The following is a 24697-nucleotide window of genomic DNA, read 5'->3' as shown; positions in this document are numbered from 1 at the left end:
TAGTCTTCTTTTAACACAAGACGACTCGCAAAGCTGTTCACTCTCAAAAGGGGCTACGGACGCTGCTCCACGCATCCGTCAGCGGACACGTGTGCTAAATTCTGTTCTTGCCGACAAGGCTGTGAAAAGCTTCCTTCGTCCCTGGGTGGGCTCGAACCACCATCCTTTCAGTTAACAGCCGAACGCGCTAGCCTATTGCGCCACAGAGACTGGCGGTGTATGCTCCTATGGGTAACGGTCACAAAACAATTTGAAGCTGGCCGCGTCTCACAGGTTAACTGCAGCACTAGTCCTGTGTCAGCAAACTGAGGTCAAGAGAATGACACCCGTTGGGAGGGGCGAGAGAGAGCTAAAGGTCACGCCCAACGTGGGGCTCGAACCCACGACCCTGAGATTAAGAGTCTCATGCTCTACCGACTGAGCTAGCCAGGCGAATGTAGTCAAATGATCAAGGCTGACCGCTGTTTTGATAAGTGCCAAACATTTCATGCGCAAAACGGAGCCTCGCTTCTCGCACAGCCTGACAAAACATCTCGCGGGTAAGGTTGGGGTAAAGCCTAGCGGTAGGCTTAGAGCAGGGGTGTCCCAACTCTATCCTGGAGGTTCCTTGTCCTGCCGAGCTTGGCTCCAAGCACAAAGAAACACACCTGAAGCTGCTGATCCCGCTCTCACCACGTAGACTAGAAACTTCCAGGCAGGTCTGATGGAGCTGGCTGGAGCGAAACTCTACCTGACAGGGGCCCTCCAGGACAGAGTTTGGACACCCCTGGCTTAGAGTGTTCTCTGTTTGTTTTAGCCATGCCTGTTGCTGGGGAATACAGATTGAACGAGCAGAGCTCTTGTTCAACAGCCTGAAAGGCTATTAGTTCAGCCAACTCATCAAACGTTCCAGGTATGGAGTTCTGTCTCGCTGTGTGAATACCGTTTGCAAACTCCGACAGCATATGACTGGAAAGCCATTTTGGTGGCATTTTGTGGCGCTCTTAGAGAGAGTTTTGATCAGGACCTCCCTTCACACACAGGCCTCTACCACCCGGAAAACAAAACACGAACACTCCGCGTACACGCCACAGCAAACTTGAGCTGACACAAACATTCACTTAGCACCCTTTGTCTTCTTTTAACACAAGACGACTCGCAAAGCTGTTCACTCTCAAAAGGGGCTACGGACGCTGCTCCACGCATGCGTCAGGTGTGCTAAATTCTGTTCTTGCCGACAAGGCTGTGAAAAGCTTCCTTCGTCCCTGGGTGGGCTCGAACCACCATCCTTTCGGTTAACAGCCGAACGCGCTAGCCTATTGCGCCACAGAGACTGGCGGTGTATGCTCATATGGGTAACGGTCACAAAACAATCTGAAGCTGGCCGCGTCTCACAGGTTAACTGCAGCACTAGTCCTGTGTCAGCAAACTGAGGTCAAGAGAATGACACCCATTGGGAGGGGCGAGAGAGAGCTAAAGGGCACGCCCAACGTGGGGCTCGAACCCACGACCCTGAGATTAAGAGTCTCATGCTCTACCGACTGAGCTAGCCGGGCGAATGTAGTCAAATGATCAAGGCTGACTGCTGTTTTGATAAGTGCCAAACATTTCATGCGCAAAACGGAGCCTCGCTTCTCGCACAGGCTGACAAAACATCTCGCGGGTAAGGTTGGGGTAAAGCCTAGCGGTAGGCTTAGAGCAGGGGTGTCCCTACTCTATCCTGGAGGTTCCTTGTCCTGCCGAGCTTGGCTCCAAGCACAAAGAAACACACCTGAAGCTGCTGATCTCGCTCTCACCACGTAGACTAGAAACTTCCAGGCAGGTCTGATGGAGCTGGCTGGAGCGAAACTCTACCTGACAGGGGCCCTCCAGGACAGAGTTTGGACACCCCTGGCTTAGAGTGTTCTCTGTTTGTTTTAGCCATGCCTGTTGCTGGGGAATACAGATTGAACGAGCAGAGCTCTTGTCCAACAGCCTGAAAGGCTATTAGTTCAGCCAACTCATCAAACGTTCCAGGTATGGAGTTCTGTCTCGCTGTGTGAATACCGTTTGCAAACTCCGACAGCATATGACTGGAAAGCCATTTTGGTGGCATTTTGTGGCGCTCTTAGAGAGTTTTGATCAGGAACTCCCTTTACACACAGGCCTCTACCACCCGGAAAACAAAACATGAACACTCCGCGTACACGCCACAGCAAACTTGAGCTGACACAAGCATTCACTTAGCACCCTTTGTCTTCTTTTAACACAAGACGACTTGCAAAGCTGTTCACTCTCAAAAGGGGCTACGGACGCTGCTCCACGCATGCGTCAGCGGACACGTGTGCTAAATTCTGTTCTTGCCGACAAGGCTGTGAAAAGCTTCCTTCGTCCCTGGGTGGGCTCGAACCACCATCCTTTCGGTTAACAGCCGAACGCGCTAGCCTATTGCGCCACAGAGACTGACGGTGTATGCTCCTATGGGTAACGGTCACAAAACAATTTGAAGCTGGCCGCGTCTCACAGGTTAACTGCAGCACTAGTCCTGTGTCAGCAAACTGAGGTCAAGAGAATGACACCCGTTGGGAGGGGCGAGAGAGAGCTAAAGGGCACGCCCAACGTGGGGCTCGAAACCACGACCCTGAGATTAAGAGTCTCATGCTCTACCGACTGAGCTAGCCGGGCGAATGTAGTCAAATGATCAAGGCTGACCGCTGTTTTGATAAGTGCCAAACATTTCATGCGCAAAACGGAGCCTCGCTTCTCGCACAGGCTGACAAAACATCTCGCGGGTAAGGTTGGGGTAAAGCCTAGCGGTAGGCTTAGAGCAGGGGTGTCCCAACTCTATCCTGGAGGTTCCTTGTCCTGCCGAGCTTGGCTCCAAGCACAAAGAAACACACCTGAAGCTGCTGATCCCGCTCTCACCACGGAGACTAGAAACATCCAGGCAGGTCTGATGGAGCTGGCTGGAGCGAAACTCTACCTGACAGGGGCCCTCCAGATTAAGAGTCTCATGCTCTACCGACTGAGCTAGCCGGGCGAATGTAGTCAAATGATCAAGGCTGACCGCTGTTTTGATAAGTGCCAAACATTTCATGCACAAAACGGAGCCTCGCTTCTCACACAGGCTGACAAAACATCTCGCGGGTAAGGTTGGGGAAAAGCTTAGCGGTAGGCTTAGAGCAGGGGTGTCCCAACTCTATCCTGGAGGTTCCTTGTTCTGCCGAGCTTGGCTCCAAGCACAAAGAAACACACCTGAAGCTGCTGATCCCGCTCTCACCACGGAGACTAGAAACTTCCAGGCAGGTCTGATGAAGCTGGCTGGAGCGAAACTCTACCTGACAGGGGCCCTCCAGGACAGAGTTTGGACACCCCTGGCTTATACTGTTCTCTGTTTGTTTTAGCCATGCCTGTTGCTGGGGAATACAGATTGAACGAGCAGAGCTCTTGTCCAACAGCCTGAAAGGCTATTAGTTTAGCCAACTCATCAAACGTTCCAGGTATGGAGTTCTGTCTCGCTGTGTGAATACCGTTTGCAAACTCCGACAGCATATGACTGGAAAGCCATTTTGGTGGCATTTTGTGGTGCTCTTAGAGAGAGTTTTGATCAGGACCTCCCTTCACACACAGGCCTCTACCACCCGGAAAACAAAACATGAACACTCCGCGTACACGCCACAGCAAACTTGAGCTGACACAAACATTCACTTAGCACCCTTTGTCTTCTTTTAACACAAGACGACTCGCAAAGCTGTTCACTCTCAAAAGGGGCTACGGACGCTGCTCCACGCATGCGTCAGCGGACACGTGTGCTAAATTCTGTTCTTGCCGACAAGGCTGTGAAAAGCTTCCTTCGTCCCTGGGTGGGCTCGAACCACCATCCTTTCGGTTAACAGCCGAACGCGCTAGCCTATTGCACCACAGAGACTGGCGGTGTATGCTCCTATGGGTAACGGTCACAAAACAATTTGAAGCTGGCCGCGTCTCACAGGTTAACTGCAGCACTAGTCCTGTGTCAGCAAACTGAGGTCAAGAGAATGACACCCGTTGGGAGGGGCAAGAGAGAGCTAAAGGGCACGCCCAACGTGGGGCTCGAACCCACGACCCTGAGATTAAGAGTCTCATGCTCTACCGACTGAGCTAGCCGGACGAATGTAGTCAAATGATCAAGGCTGACCGCTGTTTTGATAAGTGCCAAACATTTCATGCGCAAAACGGAGCCTCGCTTCTCGCACAGCCTGACAAAACATCTCGCGGGTAAGGTTGGGGTAAAGCCTAGCGGTAGGCTTAGAGCAGGGGTGTCCCAACTCTATCCTGGAGGTTCCTTGTCCTGCCGAGCCTGGCTCCAAGCACAAAGAAACACACCTGAACCTGCTGATCCCGCTCTCACCACGGAGACTAGAAACTTCCAGGCAGGTCTGATGGAGCTGGCTGGAGCGAAACTCTACCTGACAGGGGCCCTCCAGATTAAGAGTCTCATGCTCTACCGACTGAGCTAGCCGGGCGAATGTAATCAAATGATCAAGGCTGACCGCTGTTTTGATAAGTGCCAAACATTTTATGAGCAAAACGGAGCCTCGCTTCTCGCACAGGCTGACAAAACGTCTCGCGGGTAAGGTTGGGGTAAAGCCTAGCGGTAGGCTTAGAGCAGGGGTGTCCCAACTCTATCCTGGAGGTTCCTTGTCCTGCCGAGCTTGGCTCCAAGCACAAAGAAACACACCTGAAGCTGCCGATCCCGCTCTCACCACGGAGACTAGAAACTTCCAGGCAGGTCTGATGGAGCTGGCTGGAGCGAAACTCTACCTGACAGGGGCCCTCCAGATTAAGAGTCTCATGCTCTACCGACTGAGCTAGCCGGGCGAATGTAGTCAAATGATCAAGGCTGACCGCTGTTTTGATAAGTGCCAAACATTTCATGCGCAAAACGGAGCCTCGCTTCTCGCACAGGCTGACAAAACATCTCGCGGGTAAGGTTGGGGTAAAGCCTAGCGGTAGGCTTAGAGCAGGGGTGTCCCAACTCTATCCTGGAGGTTCCTTGGCCTGCCGAGCTTGGCTCCAAGCACAAAGAAACACACCTGAAGCTGCTGATCCCGCTCTCACCACGGAGACTAGTAACTTCCAGGCAGGTCTGATGGAGCTGGCTGGAGCGAAACTCAACCTGACAGGGGCCCTCCAGGACAGAGTTTGGACACCCCTGGCTTAGACTGTTCTCTGTTTGTTTTAGCCATGCCTGTTGCTGGGCAATACAGATTGAACGAGCAGAGCTCTTGTTCAACAGCCTGAAAGGCTATTAGTTCAGCCAACTCATCAAACGTTCCAGGTATGGAGTTCTGTCTCGCTGTGTGAATACCGTTTGCAAACTCCGACAGCATATGACTGGAAAGCCATTTTGGTGGCATTTTGTGGCGCTCTTAGAGAGAGTTTTGATCAGGACCTCCCTTCACACACAGGCCTCTACCACCCGGAAAACAAAACACGAACACTCCGCGTACACGCCACAGCAAACTTAAGCTGACACAAACATTCACTTAGCACCCTTTGTCTTCTTTTAACACAAGACGACTCGCAAAGCTGTTCACTCTCAAAAGGGGCTACGGACGCTGCTCCACGCATGCGTCAGCGGACACGTGTGCTAAATTCTGTGCTTGCCGACAAGGCTGTGAAAAGCTTCCTTCGTCCCTGGGTGGGCTCGAACCACCATCCTTTCGGTTAACAGCCGAACGCGCTAGCCTATTGCGCCACAGTGACTGGAAGTGTATGCTCCTATGGGTAACGGTAACAAAACAATTTGAAGCTGGCCGCGTCTCACAGGTTAACTGCAGCACTAGTCCTGTGTCAGCAAACTGAGGTCAAGAGAATGACACCCGTTGGGAGGGGCGAGAGAGAGCTAAAGGGCACGCCCAACGTGGGGCTCAAACCCACGACCCTGAGATTAAGAGTCTCATGCTCTACCGACTGAGCTAGCCGGGCGAATGTAGTCAAATGATCAAGGCTGACCGCTGTTTTGATAAGTGGCAAACATTTCATGCGCAAAATGGAGCCTCGCTTCTCGCACAGGCTGACAAAACATCTCGCGGGTAAGGTTGGGGTAAAGCCTAGCGGTAGGCTTAGAGCAGGGGTGTCCCAACTCTATCCTGGAGGTTCCTTGTCCTGCCGAGCTTGGCTCCAAGCACAAAGAAACACACCTGAAGCTGCTGATCCCGCTCTCACCACGGAGACTAGAAACTTCCAGGCAGAACTGATGGAGCTGGCTGGAGCGAAACTCTATCTGACAGGGGCCCTCCAGGACAGAGTTTGGACACCCCTCGCTTAGACTGTTCTCTGTTAGTTTTAGCCATGCCTGTTCCTGGGCAATACAGATTGAACGAGCAGAGCTCTTGTCCAACAGCCTGAAAGGCTATTAGTTCAGCCAACTCATCAAACGTTCCAGGTATGGAGTTCTGTCTCGCTGTGTGAATACCGTTTGCAAACTCCGACAGCATATGACTGGAAAGCCATTTTGGTGGCATTTTGTGGCGCTCTTAGAGAGAGTTTTGATCAGGACCTCCCTTCACACACAGGCCTCTACCACCCGGAAAACAAAACACGAACACTCCGCGTACACGCCACAGCAAACTTGAGCTGACACAAACATTCACTTAGCACCCTTTGTCTTCTTTTAACACAAGACGACTCGCAAAGCTGTTCACTCTCAAAAGGGGCTACGGACGCTGCTCCACGCATGCGTCAGCGGACACGTGTGCTAAATTCTGTTCTTGCCGACATGGCTGTGAAAAGCTTCTTTCGTCCCTGGGTGGGCTCGAACCACCATCCTTTCGGTTAACAGCCGAACGCGCTAGCCTATTGCGCCACAGAGACTGGCGGTGTATGCTCCTATGGGTAACGGTCACAAAACAATTTGAAGCTGGCCGCGTCTCACAGGTTAACTGCAGCACTAGTCCTGTGTCAGCAAACTGAGGTCAAGAGAATGACACCCGTTGGGAGGGGTGAGAGAGAGCTAAAGGGCACGCCCAACGTGTGGCTCAAACCCACGACCCTGAGATTAAGAGTCTCATGCTCTACCGACTGAGCTAGCCGGGCGAATGTAGTCAAATGATCAAGGCTGACCGCTGTTTTGATAAGTGGCAAACATTTCATGCGCAAAATGGAGCCTCGCTTCTCGCACAGGCTGACAAAACATCTCGCGGGTAAGGTTGGGGTAAAGCCTAGCGGTAGGCTTAGAGCAGGGGTGTCCCAACTCTATCCTGGAGGTTCCTTGTCCTGCCGAGCTTGGCTCCAAGCACAAAGAAACACACCTGAAGCTGCTGATCCCGCTCTCACCACGGAGACTAGAAACTTCCAGGCAGAACTGATGGAGCTGGCTGGAGCGAAACTCTATCTGACAGGGGCCCTCCAGGACAGAGTTTGGACACCCCTCGCTTAGACTGTTCTCTGTTTGTTTTAGCCATGCCTGTTCCTGGGCAATACAGATTGAACGAGCAGAGCTCTTGTCCAAGAGCCTGAAAGGCTATTAGTTCAGCCAACTCATCAAACGTTCCAGGTATGGAGTTCTGTCTCGCTGTGTGAATACCGTTTGCAAACTCCGACAGCATATGACTGGAAAGCCATTTTGGTGGCATTTTGTGGCGCTCTTAGAGAGAGTTTTGATCAGGACCTCCCTTCACACACAGGCCTCTACCACCCGGAAAACAAAACACGAACACTCCGCGTACACGCCACAGCAAACTTGAGCTGACACAAACATTCACTTAGCACCCTTTGTCTTCTTTTAACACAAGACGACTCGCAAAGCTGTTCACTCTCAAAAGGGGCTACGGACGCTGCTCCACGCATGCATCAGCGGACACGTGTGCTAAATTCTGTTCTTGCCGACAAGGCTGTGAAAAGCTTCCTTCGTCCCTGGGTGGGCTCGAACCACCATCCTTTCGGTTAACAGCCGAACGCGCTAGCCTATTGCGCCACAGAGACTGGCGGTGTCTGCTCCTGTGGGTAACGGTCACAAAACAATTTGAAGCTGGGCGTGTCTCACAGGTTAACTGCAAAACTAGTCCTGCGTAAGCAATCTGAGTTCAAGAGAATGACACCCGTTGGGAGGGGCGAGAGAGAGCTATAGGGGCACGCCCAACGTGTGGCTAAACCCACGACCCTGAGATTAAGAATCTCATGCTCTACCGACTGAGCTAGCCGGACGAATGTAGTCAAATGATCAAGGCTGACTGCTGTTTTGATAAGTGCCAAACATTTCATGCGCAAAACAGAGCCTCGCTTCTCGCACAGGCTGACAAAACATCCCGCGGGTAAGGTTGGGGTAAAGCCTAGCGGTAGGCTTAGAGCACGGGTGTCCCTACTCTATCCTGGAGGTTCCTTGTCCTGCCGAGCTTGGCTCCAAGCAAAAAGAAACACACCTGAAGCTGCTGATCCCGCTCTCACCACGTAGACTAGAAACTTCCAGGCAGGTATGATGGAGCTGGCTGGAGCGAAACTCTACCTGACAGGGGCCCTCCAGGACAGAGTTTGGACACCCCTGGCTTAGAGTGTTCTCTGTTTGTTTTAGCCATGCCTGTTGCTGGGGAATACAGATTGAACGAGCAGAGCTCTTGTTCAACAGCCTGAAAGGCTATTAGTTCAGCCAACTCATCAAACGTTCCAGGTATGGAGTTCTGTCTCGCTGTGTGAATACCATTTGCAAACTCCGACAGCATTCGACTGGAAAGCCATTTTGGTGGCATTTTGTGGCGCTCCTAGAGGGAGTTTTGATCAGGACCTCCCTTCACACACAGGCCTCTACCACCCGGAAAACAAAACATGAACACTCCGCGTACACGCCACAGCAAACTTAAGCTGACACAAACATTCACTTAGCACCCTTTGTCTTCTTTTAACACAAGACGACTCGCAAAGCTGTTCACTCTCAAAAGGGGCTACGGACGCTGCTCCACGCATGCGTCAGCGGACACGTGTGCTAAATTCTGTGCTTGCCGACATGGCTGTAAAAAGCTTCTTTCGTCCCTGGGTGGGCTTGAACCACCATCCTTTCGGTTAACAGCCGAACGCGCTAGCCTATTGCGCCACAGAGACTGGCGGTGTCTGCTCCTGTGGGTAACGGTCACAAAACAATTTGAAGCTGGGCGCATCTCACAGGTTAACTGCAAAACTAGTCCTGCGTAAGCAATCTGAGTTCAAGAGAATGACACCCGTGGGGAGGGGCGAGAGAGAGCTATAGGGGCACGCCCAACGTGTGGCTAAACCCACGACCCTGAGATTAAGAATCTCATGCTCTACCGACTGAGCTAGCCGGACGAATGTAGTCAAATGATCAAGGCTGACTGCTGTTTTGATAAGTGCCAAACATTTCATGCGCAAAACGGAGCCTCGCTTCTCGCACAGGCTGACAAAACATCCCGCGGGTAAGGTTGGGGTAAAGCCTAGCGGTAGGCTTAGAGCACGGGTGTCCCTACTCTATCCTGGAGGTTCCTTGTCCTGCCGAGCTTGGCTCCAAGCACAAAGAAACACACCTGAAGCTGCTGATCCCGCTCTCACCACGGAGACTAGAAACTTCCAGGCAGGTCTGATGGAGCTGGCTGGAGCGAAACTCTACCTGACAGGGGCCCTCCAGGACAGAGTTTGGACACCCCTGGCTTAGACTGTTCTCTGTTTGTTTTAGCCATGCCTGTTGCTGGGCAATACAGATTGAACGAGCAGAGCTCTTGTCCAACAGCCTGAAAGGCTATTAATTCGGCCAACTCATCAAACGTTCCAGGTATGGAGTTCTGTCTCGCTGTGTGAATACCGTTTGCAAACTCCGACAGCATATGACTGGAAAGCCATTTTGGTGGCATTTTGTGGCGCTCTTAGAGAGAGTTTTGATCAGGACCTCCCTTCACACACAGGCCTCTACCACCCGGAAAACAAAACACGAACACTCCGCAGCAAACTTGAGCTGACACAAACATTCACTTATCACCCTTAGTCTTCTTTTAACACAAGACGACTCGCAAAGCTGTTCACTCTCAAAAGGGGCTACGGACGCTGCTCCACGCATCCGTCAGCGGACACGTGTGCTAAATTCTGTTCTTGCCGACAAGGCTGTGAAAAGCTTCCTTCGTCCCTGGGTGGGCTCGAACCACCATCCTTTTGGTTAACAGCCGAACGCGCCAGCCTATTGCGCCACAGAGACTGGCGGTGTATGCTCCTATGGGTAACGGTCACAAAACAATTTGAAGCTGGCCGCGTCTCACAGGTTAACTGCAGCACTAGTCCTGTGTCAGCAAACTGAGGTCAAGAGAATGACACCCGTTGGGAGGGGCGAGAGAGAGCTAAAGGTCACACCCAACGTGGGGCTCGAACCCACGACCCTGAGATTAAGAGTCTCATGCTCTACCGACTGAGCTAGCCGGGCGAATGTAGTCAAATGATCAAGGCTGACCGCTGTTTTGATAAGTGCCAAACATTTCATGCGCAAAACGGAGCCTCGCTTCTCTCACAGGCTGACAAAACATCTCGCGGGTAAGGTTGGGGTAAAGCCTAGCGGTAGGCTTAGAGCAGGGGTGTCCCAACTCTATCCTGGAGGTTCCTTGTCCTGCCGAGCTTGGCTCCAAGCACAAAGAAACACACCTGAAGCTGCTGATCCCGCTCTCACCACGTACACTAGAAACTTCCAGGCAGGTCTGATGGAGCTGGCTGGAGCGAAACTCTACCTGACAGGGGCCCTCCAGGACAGAGTTTGGACACCCCTGGCTTAGAGTGTTCTCTGTTTGTTTTAGCCATGCCTGTTGCTGGGGAATACAGATTGAACGAGCAGAGCTCTTGTTCAACAGCCTGAAAGGCTATTAGTTCAGCCAACTCATCAAACGTTCCAGGTATGGAGTTCTGTCTCGCTGTGTGAATACCGTTTGCAAACTCCGACAGCATATGACTGGAAAGCCATTTTGGTGGCATTTTGTGGCGCTCTTAGAGAGAGTTTTGATCAGGACCTCCCTTCACACACAGGCCTCTACCACCCGGAAAACAAAACACGAACACTCCGCGTACACGCCACAGCAAACTTGAGCTGACACAAACATTCACTTAGCACCCTTTGTCTTCTTTTAACACAAGACGACTCGCAAAGCTGTTCACTCTCAAAAGGGGCTACGGACGCTGCTCCACGCATGCATCAGCGGACACGTGTGCTAAATTCTGTTCTTGCCGACAAGGCTGTGAAAAGCTTCCTTCGTCCCTGGGTGGGCTCGAACCACCATCCTTTCGGTTAACAGCCGAACGCGCTAGCCTATTGCGCCACAGAGACTGGCGGTGTCTGCTCCTGTGGGTAACGGTCACAAAACAATTTGAAGCTGGGCGTGTCTCACAGGTTAACTGCAAAACTAGTCCTGCGTAAGCAATCTGAGTTCAAGAGAATGACACCCGTTGGGAGGGGCGAGAGAGAGCTATAGGGGCACGCCCAACGTGTGGCTAAACCCACGACCCTGAGATTAAGAATCTCATGCTCTACCGACTGAGCTAGCCGGACGAATGTAGTCAAATGATCAAGGCTGACTGCTGTTTTGATAAGTGCCAAACATTTCATGCGCAAAACAGAGCCTCGCTTCTCGCACAGGCTGACAAAACATCCCGCGGGTAAGGTTGGGGTAAAGCCTAGCGGTAGGCTTAGAGCACGGGTGTCCCTACTCTATCCTGGAGGTTCCTTGTCCTGCCGAGCTTGGCTCCAAGCAAAAAGAAACACACCTGAAGCTGCTGATCCCGCTCTCACCACGTAGACTAGAAACTTCCAGGCAGGTATGATGGAGCTGGCTGGAGCGAAACTCTACCTGACAGGGGCCCTCCAGGACAGAGTTTGGACACCCCTGGCTTAGAGTGTTCTCTGTTTGTTTTAGCCATGCCTGTTGCTGGGGAATACAGATTGAACGAGCAGAGCTCTTGTTCAACAGCCTGAAAGGCTATTAGTTCAGCCAACTCATCAAACGTTCCAGGTATGGAGTTCTGTCTCGCTGTGTGAATACCATTTGCAAACTCCGACAGCATTCGACTGGAAAGCCATTTTGGTGGCATTTTGTGGCGCTCCTAGAGGGAGTTTTGATCAGGACCTCCCTTCACACACAGGCCTCTACCACCCGGAAAACAAAACATGAACACTCCGCGTACACGCCACAGCAAACTTAAGCTGACACAAACATTCACTTAGCACCCTTTGTCTTCTTTTAACACAAGACGACTCGCAAAGCTGTTCACTCTCAAAAGGGGCTACGGACGCTGCTCCACGCATGCGTCAGCGGACACGTGTGCTAAATTCTGTGCTTGCCGACATGGCTGTGAAAAGCTTCTTTCGTCCCTGGGTGGGCTTGAACCACCATCCTTTCGGTTAACAGCCGAACGCGCTAGCCTATTGCGCCACAGAGACTGGCGGTGTCTGCTCCTGTGGGTAACGGTCACAAAACAATTTGAAGCTGGGCGCGTCTCACAGGTTAACTGCAAAACTAGTCCTGCGTAAGCAATCTGAGTTCAAGAGAATGACACCCGTTGGGAGGGGCGAGAGAGAGCTATAGGGGCACGCCCAACGTGTGGCTAAACCCACGACCCTGAGATTAAGAATCTCATGCTCTACCGACTGAGCTAGCCGGACGAATGTAGTCAAATGATCAAGGCTGACTGCTGTTTTGATAAGTGCCAAACATTTCATGCGCAAAACGGAGCCTCGCTTCTCGCACAGGCTGACAAAACATCCCGCGGGTAAGGTTGGGGTAAAGCCTAGCGGTAGGCTTAGAGCATGGGTGTCCCTACTCTATCCTGGAGGTTCCTTGTCCTGCCGAGCTTGGCTCCAAGCACAAAGAAACACACCTGAAGCTGCTGATCCCGCTCTCACCACGGAGACTAGAAACTTCCAGGCAGGTCTGATGGAGCTGGCTGGAGCGAAACTCTACCTGACAGGGGCCCTCCAGGACAGAGTTTGGACACCCCTGGCTTAGACTGTTCTCTGTTTGTTTTAGCCATGCCTGTTGCTGGGCAATACAGATTGAACGAGCAGAGCTCTTGTCCAACAGCCTGAAAGGCTATTAATTCGGCCAACTCATCAAACGTTCCAGGTATGGAGTTCTGTCTCGCTGTGTGAATACCGTTTGCAAACTCCGACAGCATATGACTGGAAAGCCATTTTGGTGGCATTTTGTGGCGCTCTTAGAGAGAGTTTTGATCAGGACCTCCCTTCACACACAGGCCTCTAGCACCCGGAAAACAAAACACGAACACTCCGCAGCAAACTTGAGCTGACACAAACATTCACTTATCACCCTTAGTCTTCTTTTAACACAAGACGACTCGCAAAGCTGTTCACTCTCAAAAGGGGCTACGGACGCTGCTCCACGCATCCGTCAGCGGACACGTGTGCTAAATTCTGTTCTTGCCGACAAGGCTGTGAAAAGCTTCCTTCGTCCCTGGGTGGGCTCGAACCACCATCCTTTTGGTTAACAGCCGAACGCGCCAGCCTATTGCGCCACAGAGACTGGCGGTGTATGCTCGTATGGGTAACGGTCACAAAACAATTTGAAGCTGGCCGCGTCTCACAGGTTAACTGCAGCACTAGTCCTGTGTCAGCAAACTGAGGTCAAGAGAATGACACCCGTTGGGAGGGGCGAGAGAGAGCTAAAGGTCACACCCACCGTGGGGCTCGAACCCACGACCCTGAGATTAAGAGTCTCATGCTCTACCGACTGAGCTAGCCGGGCGAATGTAGTCAAATGATCAAGGCTGACCGCTGTTTTGATAAGTGCCAAACATTTCATGCGCAAAACGGAGCCTCGCTTCTCTCACAGGCTGACAAAACATCTCGCGGGTAAGGTTGGGGTAAAGCCTAGCGGTAGGCTTAGAGCAGGGGTGTCCCAACTCTATCCTGGAGGTTCCTTGTCCTGCCGAGCTTGGCTCCAAGCACAAAGAAACACACCTGAAGCTGCTGATCCCGCTCTCACCACGTACACTAGAAACTTCCAGGCAGGTCTGATGGAGCTGGCTGGAGCGAAACTCTACCTGACAGGGGCCCTCCAGGACAGAGTTTGGACACCCCTGGCTTAGAGTGTTCTCTGTTTGTTTTAGCCATGCCTGTTGCTGGGGAATACAGATTGAACGAGCAGAGCTCTTGTTCAACAGCCTGAAAGGCTATTAGTTCAGCCAACTCATCAAACGTTCCAGGTATGGAGTTCTGTCTCGCTGTGTGAATACCGTTTGCAAACTCCGACAGCATATGACTGGAAAGCCATTTTGGTGGCATTTTGTGGCGCTCTTAGAGAGAGTTTTGATCAGGACCTCCCTTCACACACAGGCCTCTACCACCCGGAAAACAAAACACGAACACTCCGCGTACACGCCACAGCAAACTTGAGCTGACACAAACATTCACTTAGCACCCTTTGTCTTCTTTTAACACAAGACGACTCGCAAAGCTGTTCACTCTCAAAAGGGGCTACGGACGCTGCTCCACGCATGCGTCAGGTGTGCTAAATTCTGTTCTTGCCGACAAGGCTGTGAAAAGCTTCCTTCGTCCCTGGGTGGGCTCGAACCACCATCCTTTCGGTTAACAGCCGAACGCGCTAGCCTATTGCGCCACAGAGACTGGCGGTGTATGCTCATATGGGTAACGGTCACAAAACAATTTGAAGCTGGCCGCGTCTCACAGGTTAACTGCAGCACTAGTCCTGTGTCAGCAAACTGAGGTCAAGAGAATGACACCCGTTGGGAGGGGCGAGAGAGAGCTAAAGGGCACGCCCAACGTGGGGCTCGAACCCACGACCCTGAGATTAAGAGTCTCATGCTCTACCGACTGAGCTAGCCGGGCGAATGTAGTCAAATGATCAAGGCTAACTGCTGTTTTGATAAGTGCCAAACATTTCATGCGCAAAACGGAGCCTCGCTTCTCGCACAGGCTGACAAAACATCTCGCGGGTAAGGTTGGGGTAAAGCCTAGCGGTAGGCTTAGAGCAGGGGTGTCCCTACTCTATCCTGGAGGTTCCTTGTCCTGCCGAGCTTGGCTCCAAGCACAAAGAAACACACCTGAAGCTGCTGATCTCGCTCTCACCACGTAGACTAGAAACTTCCAGGCAGGTCTGATGGAGCTGGCTGGAGCGAAACTCTACCTGACAGGGGCCCTCCAGGACAGAGTTTGGACACCCCTGGCTTAGAGTGTTCTCTGTTTGTTTTAGCCATGCCTGTTGCTGGGGAATACAGATTGAACGAGCAGAGCTCTTGTCCAACAGCCTGAAAGGCTATTAGTTCAGCCAACTCATCAAACGTTCCAGGTATGGAGTTCTGTCTCGCTGTGTGAATACCGTTTGCAAACTCCGACAGCATATGACTGGAAAGCCATTTTGGTGGCATTTTGTGGCGCTCTTAGAGAGTTTTGATCAGGAACTCCCTTTACACACAGGCCTCTACCACCCGGAAAACAAAACATGAACACTCCGCGTACACGCCACAGCAAACTTGAGCTGACACAAGCATTCACTTAGCACCCTTTGTCTTCTTTTAACACAAGACGACTTGCAAAGCTGTTCACTCTCAAAAGGGGCTACGGACGCTGCTCCACGCATGCGTCAGCGGACACGTGTGCTAAATTCTGTTCTTGCCGACAAGGCTGTGAAAAGCTTCCTTCGTCCCTGGGTGGGCTCGAACCACCATCCTTTCAGTTAACAGCCGAACGCGCTAGCCTATTGCGCCACAGAGACTGGCGGTGTATGCTCCTATGGGTAACGGTCACAAAACAATTTGAAGCTGGCCGCGTCTCACAGGTTAACTGCAGCACTAGTCCTGTGTCAGCAAACTGAGGTCAAGAGAATGACACCCGTTGGGAGGGGCGAGAGAGAGCTAAAGGGCACGCCCAACGTGGGGCTCGAACCCACGACCCTGAGATTAAGAGTCTCATGCTCTACCGACTGAGCTAGCCGGGCGAATGTAGTCAAATGATCAAGGCTGACTGCTGTTTTGATAAGTGCCAAACATTTCATGCGCAAAACGGAGCCTCGCTTCTCGCACAGGCTGACAAAACATCTCGCGGGTAAGGTTGGGGTAAAGCCTAGCGGTAGGCTTAGAGCAGGGGTGTCCCTACTCTATCCTGGAGGTTCCTTGTCCTGCCGAGCTTGGCTCCAAGCACAAAGAAACACACCTGAAGCTGCTGATCTCGCTCTCACCACGTAGACTAGAAACTTCCAGGCAGGTCTGATGGAGCTGGCTGGAGCGAAACTCTACCTGACAGGGGCCCTCCAGGACAGAGTTTGGACACCCCTGGCTTAGAGTGTTCTCTGTTTGTTTTAGCCATGCCTGTTGCTGGGGAATACAGATTGAACGAGCAGAGCTCTTGTCCAACAGCCTGAAAGGCTATTAGTTCAGCCAACTCATCAAACGTTCCAGGTATGGAGTTCTGTCTCGCTGTGTGAATACCGTTTGCAAACTCCGACAGCATATGACTGGAAAGCCATTTTGGTGGCATTTTGTGGCGCTCTTAGAGAGTTTTGATCAGGAACTCCCTTTACACACAGGCCTCTACCACCCGGAAAACAAAACATGAACACTCCGCGTACACGCCACAGCAAACTTGAGCTGACACAAGCATTCACTTAGCACCCTTTGTCTTCTTTTAACACAAGACGACTTGCAAAGCTGTTCACTCTCAACAGGGGCTACGGACGCTGCTCCACGCATGCGTCAGCGGACACGTGTGCTAAATTCTGTTCTTGCCGACAAGGCTGTGAAAAGCTTCCTTCGTCCCTGGGTGGGCTCGAACCACCATCCTTTCGGTTAACAGCCGAACGCGCTAGCCTATTGTGCCACAGAGACTGGCGGTGTATGCTCCTATGGGTAACGGTCACAAAACAATTTGAAGCTGGCCGCGTCTCACAGGTTAACTGCAGCACTAGTCCTGTGTCAGCAAACTGAGGTCAAGAGAATGACACCCGTTGGGAGGGGCAAGAGAGAGCTAAAGGGCACGCCCAACGTGGGGCTCGAACCCACGACCCTGAGATTAAGAGTCTCATGCTCTACCGACTGAGCTAGCCGGGCGAATGTAGTCAAATGATCAAGGCTGACCGCTGTTTTGATAAGTGCCAAACATTTCATGCGCAAAACGGAGCCTCGCTTCTCGCACAGCCTGACAAAACATCTCGCGGGTAAGGTTGGGGTAAAGCCTAGCGGTAGGCTTAGAGCAGGGGTGTCCCAACTCTATCCTGGAGGTTCCTTGTCCTGCCGAGCTTGGCTCCAAGCACAAAGAAACACACCTGAAGCTGCTGATCCCGCTCTCACCACGGAGACTAGAAACTTCCAGGCAGGTCTGATGGAGCTAGCTGGAGCGAAACTCTACCTGACAGGGGCCCTCCAGATTAAGAGTCTCATGGTCTACCGACTGAGCTAGCCAGGCGAATGTAGTCAAATGATCAAGGCTGACCGCTGTTTTGATAAGTGCCAAACATTTCATGCGCAAAACGGAGCCTTGCTTCTCGCACAGGCTGACAAAACATCTCGCGGGTAAGGTTGGGGTAAAGCTTAGCGGTAGGCTTAGAGCACGGGTGTCCCTACTCTATCCTGGAGGTTCCTTGTCCTGCCGAGCTTGGCTCCAAGCACAAAGAAACACACCTGAAGCTGCTGATCCCGCTCTCACCACGGAGACTAGAAACTTCCAGGCAGGTCTGATGGAGCTGGCTGGAGCGAAACTCTACCTGACAGGGGCCCTCCAGGACAGAGTTTGGACACCCCTGGCTTAGAGTGTTCTCTGTTTGTTTTAGCCATGCCTGTTGCTGGGCAATACAGATTGAATGAGCAGAGCTCTTGTTCAACAGCCTGAAAGGCTATTAGTTCAGCCAACTCATCAAACGTTCCAGGTATGGAGTTCTGTCTCGCTGTGTGAATACCATTTGCAAACTCCGACAGCATACGACTGGAAAGCCATTTTGGTGGCATTTTGTGGCGCTCCTAGAGGGAGTTTTGATCAGGACCTCCCTTCACACACAGGCCTCTACCACCCGGAAAACAAAACATGAACACTCCGCGTACACGCCACAGCAAACTTAAGCTGACACAAACATTCACTTAGCACCCTTTGTCTTCTTTTAACACAAGACGACTCGCAAAGCTGTTTACTCTCAAAAGGGGCTACGGACGCTGCTCCACGCATGCGTCAGCGGACACGTGTGCTAAATTCTGTGCTTGCCGACAAGGCTGTGAAAAGCTTCCTTCGTCCCTGGGTGGGCTTGAACCACCATCCTTTCGGTTAACAGCCAAACGCGCTAGCCTATTGCGCCACAGAGACTGGCGGTGTATGCTCCTATGGGTAACGGTCACAAAACAATTTAAAGCTGGCCGCGTCTCACAGGTTAACTGCAGCACTAGTCCTGTGTCAGCAAACTGAGGTCAAGAGAATGACACCCGTTGGGAGGGGCGAGAGAGAGCTAAAGGTCACGCCCAACGTGGGGCTCGAACCCACGACCCTGAGATTAAGAGTCTCATGCTCTACCGACTGAGCTAGCCGGGCGAATGTAGTCAAATGATCAAGGCTGACCGCTGTCTTGATAAGTGCCAAACATTTCATGCGCAAAACAGAGCCTCGCTTCTCGCACAGGCTGACAAAACATCTCGCGGGTAAGGTTGGGGTAAAGCCTAGCGGTAGGCTTAGAGCAGGGGTGTCCCAACTCTATCCTGGAGGTTCCTTGTCCTGCCGAGCTTGGCTCCAAGCACAAAGAAACACACCTGAAGCTGCTGATCCCGCTCTCACCCCGTAGACTAGAAACTTCCAGGCAGGTCTGATGGAGCTGGCTGGAGCGAAACTCTACCTGACAGGGGCCCTCCAGGACAGAGTTTGGACACCCCTGGCTTAGAGTGTTCTCTGTTTGTTTTAGCCATGCCTGTTGCTGGGGAATACAGATTGAACGAGCAGAGCTCTTGTTCAACAGCCTGAAAGGCTATTAGTTCAGCCAACTCATCAAACGTTCCAGGTATGGAGTTCTGTCTCGCTGTGTGAATACCATTTGCAAACTCCGACAGCATATGACTGGAAAGCCATTTTGGTGGCATTTTGTGGCGCTCCTAGAGAGAGTTTTGATCAGGACCTCCCTTCACACACAGGCCTCTACCACCCGGAAAACAAAACATGAACACTCCGCGTACACGCCACAGCAAACTTAAGCTGACACAAACATTCACTTAGCACCCTTTGTCTTCTTTTAACACAAGACGACTCGCAAAGCTGTTCACTCTCAAAAGGGGCTACGGACGCTGCTCCACGCATGCGTCAGCGGACACGTGTGCTAAATTCTGTGCTTGCCGACAAGGCTGTGAAAAGCTTCCTTCGTCCCTGGGTGGGCTTGAACCACCATCCTTTCGGTTAACAGCCAAACGTGCTAGCCTATTGCGCCACAGAGACTGGCGGTGTATGCTCCTATGGGTAACGGTCACAAAACAATTTAAAGCTGGCCGCGTCTCACAGGTTAACTGCAGCACTAGTCCTGTGTCAGCAAACTGAGGTCAAGAGAATGACACCCGTTGGGAGGGGCGAGAGAGAGCTAAAGGTCACGCCCAACGTGGGGCTCGAACCCACGACCCTGAGATTAAGAGTCTCATGCTCTACCGACTGAGCTAGCCGGGCGAATGTAGTCAAATGATCAAGGCTGACCGCTGTCTTGATAAGTGCCAAACATTTCATGCGCAAAACAGAGCCTCGCTTCTCGCACAGGCTGACAAAACATCTCGCGGGTAAGGTTGGGGTAAAGCCTAGCGGTAGGCTTAGAGCAGGGGTGTCCCAACTCTATCCTGGAGGTTCCTTGTCCTGCCGAGCTTGGCTCCAAGCACAAAGAAACACACCTGAAGCTGCTGATCCCGCTCTCACCACGTAGACTAGAAACTTCCAGGCAGGTCTGATGGAGCTGGCTGGAGCGAAACTCTACCTGACAGGGGCCCTCCAGGACAGAGTTTGGACACCCCTGGCTTAGAGTGTTCTCTGTTTGTTTTAGCCATGCCTGTTGCTGGGGAATACAGATTGAACGAGCAGAGCTCTTGTTCAACAGCCTGAAAGGCTATTAGTTCAGCCAACTCATCAAACGTTCCAGGTATGGAGTTCTGTCTCGCTGTGTGAATACCATTTGCAAACTCCGACAGCATATGACTGGAAAGCCATTTTGGTGGCATTTTGTGGCGCTCCTAGAGAGAGTTTTGATCAGGACCTCCCTTCACACACAGGCCTCTACCACCCGGAAAACAAAACATGAACACTCCGCGTACACGCCACATCAAACTTAAGCTGACACAAACATTCACTTAGCACCCTTTGTCTTCTTTTAACACAAGACGACTCGCAAAGCTGTTCACTCTCAAAAGGGGCTACGGACGCTGCTCCACGCATGCGTCAGCGGACACGTGTGCTAAATTCTGTGCTTGCCGACATGGCTGTGAAAAGCTTCTTTCGTCCCTGGGTGGGCTTGAACCACCATCCTTTCGGTTAACAGCTGAACGCGCTAGCCTATTGCGCCACAGAGACTGGCGGTGTCTGCTCCTGTGGGTAACGGTCACAAAACAATTTGAAGCTGGGCGCGTCTCACAGGTTAACTGCAAAACTAGTCCTGCGTAAGCAATCTGAGTTCAAGAGAATGACACCCGTTGGGAGGGGCGAGAGAGAGCTATAGGGGCACGCCCAACGTGTGGCTAAACCCACGACCCTGAGATTAAGAATCTCATGCTCTACCGACTGAGCTAGCCGGACGAATGTAGTCAAATGATCAAGGCTGACTGCTGTTTTGATAAGTGCCAAACATTTCATGCGCAAAACGGAGCCTCGCTTCTCGCACAGGCTGACAAAACATCCCGCGGGTAAGGTTGGGGTAAAGCCTAGCGGTAGGCTTAGAGCACGGGTGTCCCTACTCTATCCTGGAGGTTCCTTGTCCTGCCGAGCTTGGCTCCAAGCACAAAGAAACACACCTGAAGCTGCTGATCCCGCTCTCACCACGGAGACTAGAAACTTCCAGGCAGGTCTGATGGAGCTGGCTGGAGCGAAACTCTACCTGACAGGGGCCCTCCAGGACAGAGTTTGGACACCCCTGGCTTAGACTGTTCTCTGTTTGTTTTAGCCATGCCTGTTGCTGGGCAATACAGATTGAACGAGCAGAGCTCTTGTCCAACAGCCTGAAAGGCTATTAATTCGGCCAACTCATCAAACGTTCCAGGTATGGAGTTCTGTCTCGCTGTGTGAATACCGTTTGCAAACTCCGACAGCATATGACTGGAAAGCCATTTTGGTGGCATTTTGTGGCGCTCTTAGAGAGAGTTTTGATCAGGACCTCCCTTCACACACAGGCCTCTACCACCCGGAAAACAAAACATGAACACTCCGCGTACACGCCACAGCAAACTTAAGCTGACACAAACATTCACTTAGCACCCTTTGTCTTCTTTTAACACAAGACGACTCGCAAAGCTGTTCACTCTCAAAAGGGGCTACGGACGCTGCTCCACGCATGCGTCAGCGGACACGTGTGCTAAATTCTGTGCTTGCCGACAAGGCTGTGAAAAGCTTCCTTCGTCCCTGGGTGGGCTTGAACCACCATCCTTTCGGTTAACAGCCGAACGCGCTAGCCTATTGCGCCACAGAGACTGGCGGTGTATGCTCCTATGGGTAACGGTCACAAAACAATTTGAAGCTGGCCGCGTCTCACAGGTTAACTGCAGCACTAGTCCTGTGTCAGCAAACTGAGGTCAAGAGAATGACACCCGTTGGGAGGGGCGAGAGAGAGCTAAAGGTCACGCCCAACGTGGGGCTCGAACCCACGACCCTGAGATTAAGAGTCTCATGCTCTACCGACTGAGCTAGCCAGGCGAATGTAGTCAAATGATCAAGGCTGACCGCTGTTTTGATAAGTGCCAAACATTTCATGCGCAAAACGGAGCCTCGCTTCTCGCACAGGCTGACAAAACATCTCGCGGGTAAGGTTGGGGTAAAGCCTAGCGGTAGGCTTAGAGCAGGGGTGTCCCAACTCTATCCTGGAGGTTCCTTGTCCTGCCGAGCTTGGCTCCAAGCACAAAGAAACACACCTGAAGCTGCTGATCCCGCTCTCACCACGTAGACTAGAAACTTCCAGGCAGGTCTGATGGAGCTGGCTGGAGCGAAACTCTACCTGACAGGGGCCCTCCAGGACAGAGTTTGGACACCCCTGGCTTAGAGTGTTCTCTGTTTGTTTTAGCCATGCCTGTTGCTGGGGAATACAGATTGAACGAGCAGAGCTCTTGTTCAACAGCCTGAAAGGCTATCAGTTCAGCCAACTCATCAAACGTTCCAAATATGGAGTTCTGTCTCGCTGTGTGAATACCGTTTGCAAACTCCGACAGCATATGACTGGAAAGCCATTTTGGTGGCATTTTGTGGCGCTCTTAGAGAGAGTTTTGATCAGGACCTCCCTTCACACACAGGCCTCTACCACCCGGAAAACAAAACACGAACACTCCGCGTACACGCCACAGCAAACTTGAGCTGACACAAACATTCACTTAGCACCCTTTGTCTTCTTTTAACACAAGACGACTCGCAAAGCTGTTCACTCTCAAAAGGGGCTACGGACGCTGCTCCACGCATGCGTCAGGTGTGCTAAATTCTGTTCTTGCCGACAAGGCTGTGAAAAGCTTCCTTCGTCCCTGGGTGGGCTCGAACCACCATCCTTTCGGTTAACAGCCGAACGCGCTAGCGTATTGCGCCACAGAGACTGGCGGTGTATGCTCATATGGGTAACGGTCACAAAACAATTTGAAGCTGGCCGCGTCTCACAGGTTAACTGCAGCACTAGTCCTGTGTCAGCAAACTGAGGTCAAGAGAATGACACCCGTTGGGAGGGGCGAGAGAGAGCTAAAGGGCACGCCCAACGTGGGGCTCGAACCCACGACCCTGAGATTAAGAGTCTCATGCTCTACCGACTGAGCTAGCCGGGCGAATGTAGTCAAATGATCAAGGCTGACTGCTGTTTTGATAAGTGCCAAACATTTCATGCGCAAAACGGAGCCTCGCTTCTCGCACAGGCTGACAAAACATCTCGCGGGTAAGGTTGGGGTAAAGCCTAGCGGTAGGCTTAGAGCAGGGGTGTCCCTACTCTATCCTGGAGGTTCCTTGTCCTGCCGAGCTTGGCTCCAAGCACAAAGAAACACACCTGAAGCTGCTGATCTCGCTCTCACCACGTAGACTAGAAACTTCCAGGCAGGTCTGATGGAGCTGGCTGGAGCGAAACTCTACCTGACAGGGGCCCTCCAGGACAGAGTTTGGACACCCCTGGCTTAGAGTGTTCTCTGTTTGTTTTAGCCATGCCTGTTGCTGGGGAATACAGATTGAACGAGCAGAGCTCTTGTCCAACAGCCTGAAAGGCTATTAGTTCAGCCAACTCATCAAACGTTCCAGGTATGGAGTTCTGTCTCGCTGTGTGAATACCGTTTGCAAACTCCGACAGCATATGACTGGAAAGCCATTTTGGTGGCAATTTGTGGCGCTCTTAGATAGTTTTGATCAGGAACTCCCTTTACACACAGGCCTCTACCACCCGGAAAACAAAACATGAACACTCCGCGTACACGCCACAGCAAACTTGAGCTGACACAAGCATTCACTTAGCACCCTTTGTCTTCTTTTAACACAAGACGACTTGCAAAGCTGTTCACTCTCAAAAGGGGCTACGGACGCTGCTCCACGCATGCGTCAGCGGACACGTGTGCTAAATTCTGTTCTTGCCGACAAGGCTGTGAAAAGCTTCCTTCGTCCCTGGGTGGGCTCGAACGACCATCATTTCGGTTAACAGCCGAACGCGCTAGCCTATTGCGCCACAGAGACTGGCGGTGTATGCTCCTATGGGTAACGGTCACAAAACAATTTGAAGCTGGCCGCGTCTCACAGGTTAACTGCAGCACTAGTCCTGTGTCAGCAAACTGAGGTCAAGAGAATGACACCCGTTGGGAGGGGCAAGAGAGAGCTAAAGGGCACGCCCAACGTGGGGCTCGAACCCACGACCCTGAGATTAAGAGTCTCATGCTCTACCGACTGAGCTAGCCGGGCGAATGTAGTCAAATGATCAAGGCTGACCGCTGTTTTGATAAGTGCCAAACATTTAATGCGCAAAACGGAGCCTCGCTTCTCGCACAGCCTGACAAAACATCTCGCGGGTAAGGTTGGGGTAAAGCCTAGCGGTAGGCTTAGAGCAGGGGTGTCCCAACTCTATCCTGGAGGTTCCTTGTCCTGCCGAGCTTGGCTCCAAGCACAAAGAAACACACCTGAAGCTGCTGATCCCGCTCTCACCACGGAGACTAGAAACTTCCAGGCAGGTCTGATGGAGCTAGCTGGAGCGAAACTCTACCTGACAGGGGCCCTCCAGATTAAGAGTCTCATGCTCTACCGACTGAGCTAGCCAGGCGAATGTAGTCAAATGATCAAGGCTGACCGCTGTTTTGATAAGTGCCAAACATTTCATGCGCAAAACGGAGCCTTGCTTCTCGCACAGGCTGACAAAACATCTCGCGGGTAAGGTTGGGGTAAAGCTTAGCGGTAGGCTTAGAGCACGGGTGTCCCTACTCTATCCTGGAGGTTCCTTGTCCTGCCGAGCTTGGCTCCAAGCACAAAGAAACACACCTGAAGCTGCTGATCCCGCTCTCACCACGGAGACTAGAAACTTCCAGGCAGGTCTGATGGAGCTGGCTGGAGCGAAACTCTACCTGACAGGGGCCCTCCAGGACAGAGTTTGGACACCCCTGGCTT

General features: G+C 52.1%; 37 non-coding genes across 37 annotated transcripts; all 37 read right to left on the bottom strand.

The window, feature by feature from the left end:
• Positions 1-136: 136 nt before the first annotated feature.
• Positions 137-210, bottom strand: trnan-guu (transfer RNA asparagine (anticodon GUU)). Its single transcript has one exon. It is a non-coding gene; the product is annotated as a tRNA-Asn (tRNA).
• A 149-nt stretch (positions 211-359) lies between these two features.
• trnak-cuu (transfer RNA lysine (anticodon CUU)) lies at positions 360-432 on the bottom strand. Its single transcript has one exon. It is a non-coding gene; the product is annotated as a tRNA-Lys (tRNA).
• An 807-nt stretch (positions 433-1239) lies between these two features.
• On the bottom strand, positions 1240-1313 carry trnan-guu (transfer RNA asparagine (anticodon GUU)). Its single transcript has one exon. It is a non-coding gene; the product is annotated as a tRNA-Asn (tRNA).
• A 149-nt stretch (positions 1314-1462) lies between these two features.
• Positions 1463-1535, bottom strand: trnak-cuu (transfer RNA lysine (anticodon CUU)). The gene has a single exon. It is a non-coding gene; the product is annotated as a tRNA-Lys (tRNA).
• An 812-nt stretch (positions 1536-2347) lies between these two features.
• Positions 2348-2421, bottom strand: trnan-guu (transfer RNA asparagine (anticodon GUU)). The gene has a single exon. It is a non-coding gene; the product is annotated as a tRNA-Asn (tRNA).
• A 149-nt stretch (positions 2422-2570) lies between these two features.
• trnak-cuu (transfer RNA lysine (anticodon CUU)) lies at positions 2571-2643 on the bottom strand. Its single transcript has one exon. It is a non-coding gene; the product is annotated as a tRNA-Lys (tRNA).
• Positions 2644-3812: 1169 nt separating this feature from the next.
• trnan-guu (transfer RNA asparagine (anticodon GUU)) lies at positions 3813-3886 on the bottom strand. The gene has a single exon. It is a non-coding gene; the product is annotated as a tRNA-Asn (tRNA).
• Positions 3887-4035: 149 nt separating this feature from the next.
• Positions 4036-4108, bottom strand: trnak-cuu (transfer RNA lysine (anticodon CUU)). The gene has a single exon. It is a non-coding gene; the product is annotated as a tRNA-Lys (tRNA).
• Positions 4109-5632: 1524 nt separating this feature from the next.
• trnan-guu (transfer RNA asparagine (anticodon GUU)) lies at positions 5633-5706 on the bottom strand. Its single transcript has one exon. It is a non-coding gene; the product is annotated as a tRNA-Asn (tRNA).
• A 149-nt stretch (positions 5707-5855) lies between these two features.
• On the bottom strand, positions 5856-5928 carry trnak-cuu (transfer RNA lysine (anticodon CUU)). Its single transcript has one exon. It is a non-coding gene; the product is annotated as a tRNA-Lys (tRNA).
• Positions 5929-6742: 814 nt separating this feature from the next.
• trnan-guu (transfer RNA asparagine (anticodon GUU)) lies at positions 6743-6816 on the bottom strand. Its single transcript has one exon. It is a non-coding gene; the product is annotated as a tRNA-Asn (tRNA).
• A 149-nt stretch (positions 6817-6965) lies between these two features.
• On the bottom strand, positions 6966-7038 carry trnak-cuu (transfer RNA lysine (anticodon CUU)). The gene has a single exon. It is a non-coding gene; the product is annotated as a tRNA-Lys (tRNA).
• An 814-nt stretch (positions 7039-7852) lies between these two features.
• trnan-guu (transfer RNA asparagine (anticodon GUU)) lies at positions 7853-7926 on the bottom strand. The gene has a single exon. It is a non-coding gene; the product is annotated as a tRNA-Asn (tRNA).
• Positions 7927-8962: 1036 nt separating this feature from the next.
• trnan-guu (transfer RNA asparagine (anticodon GUU)) lies at positions 8963-9036 on the bottom strand. Its single transcript has one exon. It is a non-coding gene; the product is annotated as a tRNA-Asn (tRNA).
• Positions 9037-10061: 1025 nt separating this feature from the next.
• trnan-guu (transfer RNA asparagine (anticodon GUU)) lies at positions 10062-10135 on the bottom strand. Its single transcript has one exon. It is a non-coding gene; the product is annotated as a tRNA-Asn (tRNA).
• Positions 10136-10284: 149 nt separating this feature from the next.
• Positions 10285-10357, bottom strand: trnak-cuu (transfer RNA lysine (anticodon CUU)). Its single transcript has one exon. It is a non-coding gene; the product is annotated as a tRNA-Lys (tRNA).
• An 814-nt stretch (positions 10358-11171) lies between these two features.
• trnan-guu (transfer RNA asparagine (anticodon GUU)) lies at positions 11172-11245 on the bottom strand. The gene has a single exon. It is a non-coding gene; the product is annotated as a tRNA-Asn (tRNA).
• Positions 11246-12281: 1036 nt separating this feature from the next.
• Positions 12282-12355, bottom strand: trnan-guu (transfer RNA asparagine (anticodon GUU)). Its single transcript has one exon. It is a non-coding gene; the product is annotated as a tRNA-Asn (tRNA).
• Positions 12356-13380: 1025 nt separating this feature from the next.
• Positions 13381-13454, bottom strand: trnan-guu (transfer RNA asparagine (anticodon GUU)). Its single transcript has one exon. It is a non-coding gene; the product is annotated as a tRNA-Asn (tRNA).
• A 149-nt stretch (positions 13455-13603) lies between these two features.
• Positions 13604-13676, bottom strand: trnak-cuu (transfer RNA lysine (anticodon CUU)). Its single transcript has one exon. It is a non-coding gene; the product is annotated as a tRNA-Lys (tRNA).
• Positions 13677-14483: 807 nt separating this feature from the next.
• On the bottom strand, positions 14484-14557 carry trnan-guu (transfer RNA asparagine (anticodon GUU)). Its single transcript has one exon. It is a non-coding gene; the product is annotated as a tRNA-Asn (tRNA).
• Positions 14558-14706: 149 nt separating this feature from the next.
• trnak-cuu (transfer RNA lysine (anticodon CUU)) lies at positions 14707-14779 on the bottom strand. Its single transcript has one exon. It is a non-coding gene; the product is annotated as a tRNA-Lys (tRNA).
• An 812-nt stretch (positions 14780-15591) lies between these two features.
• On the bottom strand, positions 15592-15665 carry trnan-guu (transfer RNA asparagine (anticodon GUU)). Its single transcript has one exon. It is a non-coding gene; the product is annotated as a tRNA-Asn (tRNA).
• A 149-nt stretch (positions 15666-15814) lies between these two features.
• trnak-cuu (transfer RNA lysine (anticodon CUU)) lies at positions 15815-15887 on the bottom strand. Its single transcript has one exon. It is a non-coding gene; the product is annotated as a tRNA-Lys (tRNA).
• An 812-nt stretch (positions 15888-16699) lies between these two features.
• Positions 16700-16773, bottom strand: trnan-guu (transfer RNA asparagine (anticodon GUU)). Its single transcript has one exon. It is a non-coding gene; the product is annotated as a tRNA-Asn (tRNA).
• Positions 16774-16922: 149 nt separating this feature from the next.
• On the bottom strand, positions 16923-16995 carry trnak-cuu (transfer RNA lysine (anticodon CUU)). Its single transcript has one exon. It is a non-coding gene; the product is annotated as a tRNA-Lys (tRNA).
• Positions 16996-18164: 1169 nt separating this feature from the next.
• trnan-guu (transfer RNA asparagine (anticodon GUU)) lies at positions 18165-18238 on the bottom strand. Its single transcript has one exon. It is a non-coding gene; the product is annotated as a tRNA-Asn (tRNA).
• A 149-nt stretch (positions 18239-18387) lies between these two features.
• trnak-cuu (transfer RNA lysine (anticodon CUU)) lies at positions 18388-18460 on the bottom strand. The gene has a single exon. It is a non-coding gene; the product is annotated as a tRNA-Lys (tRNA).
• An 814-nt stretch (positions 18461-19274) lies between these two features.
• Positions 19275-19348, bottom strand: trnan-guu (transfer RNA asparagine (anticodon GUU)). Its single transcript has one exon. It is a non-coding gene; the product is annotated as a tRNA-Asn (tRNA).
• Positions 19349-19497: 149 nt separating this feature from the next.
• Positions 19498-19570, bottom strand: trnak-cuu (transfer RNA lysine (anticodon CUU)). Its single transcript has one exon. It is a non-coding gene; the product is annotated as a tRNA-Lys (tRNA).
• Positions 19571-20384: 814 nt separating this feature from the next.
• On the bottom strand, positions 20385-20458 carry trnan-guu (transfer RNA asparagine (anticodon GUU)). The gene has a single exon. It is a non-coding gene; the product is annotated as a tRNA-Asn (tRNA).
• A 1036-nt stretch (positions 20459-21494) lies between these two features.
• trnan-guu (transfer RNA asparagine (anticodon GUU)) lies at positions 21495-21568 on the bottom strand. The gene has a single exon. It is a non-coding gene; the product is annotated as a tRNA-Asn (tRNA).
• A 149-nt stretch (positions 21569-21717) lies between these two features.
• trnak-cuu (transfer RNA lysine (anticodon CUU)) lies at positions 21718-21790 on the bottom strand. Its single transcript has one exon. It is a non-coding gene; the product is annotated as a tRNA-Lys (tRNA).
• Positions 21791-22597: 807 nt separating this feature from the next.
• Positions 22598-22671, bottom strand: trnan-guu (transfer RNA asparagine (anticodon GUU)). Its single transcript has one exon. It is a non-coding gene; the product is annotated as a tRNA-Asn (tRNA).
• Positions 22672-22820: 149 nt separating this feature from the next.
• trnak-cuu (transfer RNA lysine (anticodon CUU)) lies at positions 22821-22893 on the bottom strand. Its single transcript has one exon. It is a non-coding gene; the product is annotated as a tRNA-Lys (tRNA).
• An 812-nt stretch (positions 22894-23705) lies between these two features.
• On the bottom strand, positions 23706-23779 carry trnan-guu (transfer RNA asparagine (anticodon GUU)). The gene has a single exon. It is a non-coding gene; the product is annotated as a tRNA-Asn (tRNA).
• A 149-nt stretch (positions 23780-23928) lies between these two features.
• trnak-cuu (transfer RNA lysine (anticodon CUU)) lies at positions 23929-24001 on the bottom strand. The gene has a single exon. It is a non-coding gene; the product is annotated as a tRNA-Lys (tRNA).
• Between the last annotated feature and the right edge of the window lie 696 nt (positions 24002-24697).

This window comes from Carassius carassius, chromosome 1 (genome assembly GCF_963082965.1).
Source record: "Carassius carassius chromosome 1, fCarCar2.1, whole genome shotgun sequence".
Classification (NCBI taxonomy): Eukaryota; Metazoa; Chordata; class Actinopteri; order Cypriniformes; family Cyprinidae; genus Carassius; species Carassius carassius.
Note: the sequence above shows the minus strand (reverse complement) of the source record. Positions and strands in the feature narration are given on the sequence as shown.